Source organism: Anas acuta, chromosome 2 (genome assembly GCF_963932015.1).
Source record: "Anas acuta chromosome 2, bAnaAcu1.1, whole genome shotgun sequence".
Taxonomy (NCBI): domain Eukaryota; kingdom Metazoa; phylum Chordata; class Aves; order Anseriformes; family Anatidae; genus Anas; species Anas acuta.
Genome location: NC_088980.1, coordinates 31,750,784 through 31,757,362, shown reverse-complemented (window position 1 = coordinate 31,757,362; position 6,579 = coordinate 31,750,784). Strand labels below are relative to the sequence as shown.

General features: G+C 38.2%; 1 long non-coding RNA gene across 1 annotated transcript; it reads left to right on the top strand.

Annotated features, from left to right (window-relative positions):
• The first annotated feature begins 1,104 nt into the window (after positions 1–1,104).
• On the top strand, positions 1,105–3,928 carry LOC137851688 (uncharacterized). The gene is made up of 3 exons (XR_011093362.1): positions 1,105–1,219; positions 1,371–1,475; positions 2,864–3,928. It is a non-coding gene; the product is annotated as an uncharacterized lncRNA (long non-coding RNA).
• The last annotated feature ends 2,651 nt before the right edge of the window (positions 3,929–6,579 follow it).

Sequence of the window (6,579 nt, the reverse complement as noted above, 5' to 3'; positions counted from 1 at the left end):
AAAAAATAAACAGTGAGCTGTGCTTTTGTGAGCACTGGTACCAGAGCTGGTAGTTTTTCACATGCGATTTATGTCGTGGTGGCACAGAAGCAGGACTACATGCAAAGAGGTGTCCCCAAACCCTACATCTAGCCTTGCTTGCCTGGCCTGCCCTTACCAAGTGTGCTGGCACTAAGAAATGCGTGCTATGTGGCCTGATCGTACCGTACTGCGATGGGGTTTTAAGGACGTGCGGGGCAAGCTCTTCTTCTGCTGGCTGCAGGGGTCAACAAATGTACTAAATCTTTCCTCCTGACCGGAGCTTGACTTAGAAGTGCACTGGGAAGTCAAAAGAAAAAGACATGCTGTTTTGCTGTTGTCTTTGCATCTGTCTCAGATTATATATTCTGCATTTATGAAGAACTTTCCCGTGTTCTTGTTTCAGTGGTGTTGTGTGCTTCGCACAGCCCGTCTCCTACCTATGTGCTATTGCAGATAACACAGTGGAACTTTTGACTTCTATCCTTAGGTAGCTACTGGGCTCAGTGGAAAGTGGAAGAGAAAACATTAGCAATATAGGACAGAAGCAAGTGCTGACACTGTGGTCAGATATCCAGCAGCTTCAGGTGTCTGTAACTGAAGATAGACGAATGCCTCAATTATTTGCCAGTTAGTAACACCTTCTGAGAAACAAGGGTTTCCTCATCTGGCTATTGATTTGCACTATGCAGTTTTTAAGCATTAGCATCCTGAATGACCTAGAACCACATTATTGGTAGAGGAAATCTGGAAAATAGAGAGTAGCACAAGAAGAGGGATTTAAAGGACTTTCTGGGGCAGCAAGAATAAGGAAGAAAAACCCAGAACACATGGAGGAACCTTGGCAGGGAAACAAAAGGGATATCAGGCTGGGATTCTGGGAAAAAGGGTGGGGAGTTCTTGACAGGGCAGTGGACAGAAGGAAGCAGATTTCAGGAGACCTTTACAATGGATGGGAACAAAAAATGGCATGCAAGGATACGAGGAGTCTCTGATAAATAAATGCGCAGCACCTACTGCAACTGGAAAGTGAATGACAGTACCCTTTTGATCTTAGAATTCAACCATTCAGATTTGATTATCATACTTATTGCCAACAAGTACCCATAAGGAGAACTGATTAAAAAATTGAATGATATTTTTTGTATTCTAAACAGGTTGCCTTTCTCTGAAAGAGAAAGAATATTTCTGCCCTTTACTGGTAAACAAGAAGCAATTTAAAAATATTATTTGAGTTTACATTTTTAAACAAGTGTAACAGCTGTGCAGTTATTAAACAAAACATTGTTTCTTTCCCCATCTTTTTTTTTTTTTTTTTTTTTTATGATTCCTTGCATTATCTATTTTTTCAGGTAGAATCTCACTCTGTAATGGAAACAAATCCAGGAGACAACAGCTAGCAGAAGCAATTTTTGTGAGGTCCCTTCTGAGAGCATTTCCCACACGACTCTGTCAAGGTATGCAATTAATATAACACCATAGGTCATATTTCCAGCCTTTCTAGATGATCTGCCATTCTCCCTGGGGTACGTGTGTCTGGTTAGCTGAGTAGGGAGGAAGAGAAAGTCTTTGATGTGTGAACCTGTGCAGCCAGGTCAAGGAACACAGTTAAAAGAAATCCTGCTTGTCCTAAAACAATATCCTAATGACAGCTAAATAAAGGCTTTTGAACTTGTAATGGGAGCTTCCATTAAAAGAAAACTTAAAAAAAAATACATGGAAAATTCCATTCTGTACTCTGGTAGAGTTTTAATGGCTGAAGCCTTCACAGTGACAGAGGGTAAACTCTGTTCCAATGCTAATGTTTGTGTGCTTATTATTCCACTGTGAGAGACTGGTAATCACTATTTGCATTTAGCTTTCTGGATCGGAAGCATATTATGCCATTTCATCTGAGTGCACCTTTTTCCTAATACTGAACAGCAAGCATTTGGTTGTAAGAATAAGACTAAAATAGCTGTTTTGACGCTTAAATGGATGAAGTTGTGCAGCTCTGAATGCTAATCAGCTGCAGGTAAAAAATGTTTCCTCTTGTGAGAGTTTGCTAAATGTGCTAGCTTGAGCTAAAAATAACCAGCTGACCTGCCCTCATCACAATCACCTTGCAGAACTTGTTTCTCCTTGCATGACTGAAGAGCAGGTGATATAGTCATATATTTTAAGGCAGAAAGAGGTCATTTTGCTCATCTAGAAATGGGATTAATACTAGCAGACATTTCTGTACCTGATGTGGAAAACCTGCTTTGTGAATCAGCATTTGCACATAAAAATCATTCAAATGCAAGAGTCGATTGAGGAATTCTCTGATTGTTCTTTGTAACAAACCACCACTGTATTAGTATACATGCTTAGCATTCTTGTATGTTGCTATGATACATAGATGCTAACATGAGGCAAAATGGTGCAAGCAGGCTACTGACCATCCGAGCAGCAGAGGGCCTGACATTCGCTATCTGCTAGGAAGCGATGGGAAGGAGTTTTGGGTCTTTGCCAGAGGCATCAGCTAAGTGTCCCTGCAACCAAGGCTTCTCCATGTGAGATAAAAACTGGTCTTGATGGAAATGGAAAGACAGAGGCTTGCTCACGAAGGTGCTGCAGAAAGGGAAAAGAATTGGGAAATACATAACATACAATCAGTAAGATTGTCAGATTCAGACATATACACACTAGAATGGGCCAATAATGGATTAACAAAGAAGAAATTGCATTTAAACTAGAAAAAAAAGGTTATCTGAAATCCCTCTGTTTCTCGAGTACATTTGCCCCCCTTTCATCCCCTTATTACAGGATGACTTAGCTGCTATTTGAAAAAGGTTTCACATTCTGTTTGCCTGTTCTGTTGCAGGGAATGCAGCTGCAGTTGTTCATTGCTCTTAAATACAGTGGGGATTGCACTTTGTGACTAGAAAGATGACTACACAAGAACACTGGCAACAGATTTGTTTTGAATCCTGCTCTGCAAATGATCTCTGTAAGGTGAAATTGCATTTCATTGAAAAATAGTGTCATGGATACAGGAGTACAGTTTGTCTTTATCATGTTCTTTTTTTATGTGAAACTTGATAAACTTGGAAGTGAGTATTTTCATACACATGTCAACAATATTAAGTGGAATGCAATTTCTTTTCAGTAAAATGCTGTGGGTGCTGGATTTTAGGAAGTAAAAGATACGATCTCAAAAAGAGGGCTTCAAGAACCTCAAGATGTTATCTAGCCCATGCTCCTATTTTAGATCCACTGTGCCTTAGCATTGTTGAGAGAGGTTTTGCCTTGCTTTGCTCTCAGAAACATCTAATCACGATAGTTACACAACCTCTTATGACATCTGTTTGATTACTTGATGACGTCTGTTTGATCCCTACACCTAGAGTGGACTGGCCTCATTGAAGCTTTCCTCTGATGCCTTGCAGAAAGGCCTATGCAGTTTGGAGACATGCTGCAGCCTACAAGGCGGCCACTGCCCTACACCGAGCAGAAATATCTCAAAGCCCCTATCTGATAATGTAGCCTCCATGAGCTTCTGGGAATTATCAGTGAATGCTGGGCAGATCCTCATCTTACAAAGCAAAACTTCTACAGCTTAATCCGTCCAGAATGCCAGCACCCCATTTATATACTAATGTTCTATCTTTGCAAAGACATAACACAAACAGTGTACTGCTTGCAACGCAAGCCACCCACCATGTTACACAAAAAGAGACAAAGCTGATGGTAAAACCATTTAAATAATCATGTACCATTTTTAAAGAAATTGAGACAGACTGTGGTTTGAAGGACTGACAATGAAAAAAAAATTGCATGTAAAATAAACAAAAAAATAGAACTGACCATAAACTTGAGATGAAATACTCCTATATTTGTGTTTTTGATTTCTGCATATTTCTCTGCATCACCTACAATCCTAACAGAATATTCTTTCGGAAAGCTGGATGTATGTATTTCATCACTTTCCTCAAGTAACTTCTTTATTCTCTAGATTTTTTCTCTCTGCTCTACATGCTGACATACAGAATGGAGACTCCCAATTCCCACTTTTCATAATGTTTTGGATTCAGTCAAGTTCTCAGAACAAATCTTAATGTTCTTTGATGTACTTAATATTCCACATATTAAATACTATAGGAAATATTAATTACAGATACATCTAATTAAGTCTGTCATCTCCGGTGTATTCTTTGCTAGAGAACAAACAGGTCTTGTTTGGATCCTCTGTGACAAAGGGTATCAGAAAAAGAGCCTTTGTCCAGACATAATTGCGAAGAGATGCTCCTCTTTCCCCTGTCTTTCAGGTACATACACGTTCATGAGAAGTTCCTCTCCTACATTTTAAGCCCCAAACTTCTTGTCCAGTCACCAGTGCATTAATAATGCATTATTTCCTCTCCGTGAGTCTTCTACATCTTTGCAGAGTTAAGTGTCAGTGTATAAGCTTGTGGAGCACAACGATATCTGAACTCTTCCTACTTCTTTGCAAGTTTTAATAATTCTTAGACATTTTTCCCCATAAGAGACCCTGAACCTGTTAGAGATCACATTCCCTAAAATCAAGTGTCTTGAACAGAGCAGCTGTTGAGTCTCTAAATACAAATCCCATGTAGATATAAACCCTCCTTCATATTTTATAGAATTTTACCTGCTTCACAGAAAACTGCAAATTTTGATTAAAAAATACGAGTTTCCTTAAGTTTGAAATTTCTGTTTTTCCAAGAGTGTTTCTGTACTCTTTTGAAGTTTGGGATTAAAGTTATTGGCATTTTCATTTTTAAAATTATAAAGGCAAATGACAGTCCTGACCTCTCAGTGGACATGACCTGTACTCCTTGATCCCTTCAGACTCAGTATTGGTTGCCTGTTGTCAAAGTTATTTTAGATTTCTTAGAAGAAATTTGGTACATAGCTTTGTTCAAGTGCGAACATTTCCAGGAAAAAAGTCATATAATTCCCAGACCCAAACAGAAGCTTTCTGCAAACATGGCAAGTGTTAAAGAGATTGAATGGAAGAAAATAAAGGGCTGAAGATTTTGCAGTTCAAATTATAATTTCTTGAAAGACAAGGGCACATGTCTTGAAAGTTGCACAGTCAGACACGATGGTGGTTCACATACAAAATGGGGCTTACCATGCTTTGATTTATTTCTGTGAAGAGAAACATTTTTAAAAGCTGTAAACAAGTAGCATGATAGACTAATTAGTCATGCAGTACAGCACTGCTCTTCCGTAGTTTATTTTCAACAGTAATATTAATCACTACAGAGCAGATGTATTAAAGGTGACCTGAGGTTAAAACAGAGAATACAAAATAATGAAGTAGAGAAGTAGCTGATAACCTGGAGAACTTCCTGATTTATAATTCTGAGAGAGGTTGTTGTGGGTTTCTGCATCAACTTCACGCAAGTCTGTTTCCCCTTTCATCAGACACTCTCTGATCATGGTGATGTTTACTTTGCATTAATTTTATCTGCCTTTGGAGGTAATGTAACTCTGATAAGAGCCAATTAGTTTTGCACCATCAAGAAAAACAATGAATTGTGACTTGGCAAAACAAAGATAAAATTAACCATTTGCCTAAATGGTACTTTCTCTTTGTTGTTTTCTCATAAGGCTTGTTCTGTAACGTTCAGCTCCATGAACAAAATAGCTCAGGATATGCAAGTTTACCTAAAGTAAAACATGTTCTGAAAGGAACACTACACTAATGTAGCACCACTGCCCAGTAATTCAATGCTAATTTTCCACAAGCCATTAGATCTGTCTACAGATTGTGTTTCACACACATGAATAAATGATGCAGTGAGAAATAAGCTAGCATTTCAGTTCTCATGGCTAAAGCTTTTTAACTAAGAAGTAAAAGGAGTTTGCTGGGAGATGCTTTTTCCACACGAATGTAACAATACTATCTTTTACAAAAATATTATTGCAAGTCTTTTGCAGAGGAGTAAGTCAAATTGCATGCTGGAGTGAAGCAAACTCAAATCAATGGACAGAAAAGTTTGCAAACATTTTTGCAAAAACAACATTTATGGAGGAATCCAATATGCAACTAGCTTCTCAGAATTATAACCACAGCTTTAACACAGGTAAGCTGTTATTCATATTTACAAGAACTATGAAAAGAACTATGCATTTTAGATGTTAGTTTAGGGTAGTGCCATATTTATAAATGGCATTGGGGTAGACATACAGCAAAACACAGATTTCCTAGCAACCTATTGGAATGTGTGTCAAGTTTTTGTTTGTTTGTTTGTTTTTAATACAGAAAATGGAGAAGACAGGTAATGGGAGATTCTCCCAAATGTAATTAGGAGCAGTAAAGGGTAACTAGTAAGAATAGCAAGGTTTCTGTCCTTGTCAAGTTGGATGAAAAAGGTGAAACTGAAGAGTTCACAATCCTTAGAAAGTGAAGATGGAAATTAACAACAGGTACACTTCAGCAGAGGCAGAGATTTGGTTGATACAATCATAGTGACATAAGGAAAACTAAGAAAAAAAGATCAACCTAAGGAATAAATAAACAAATAAATAAATAATATAAAAAGACCCTGGGGGGGGGAGGGAAGAGGG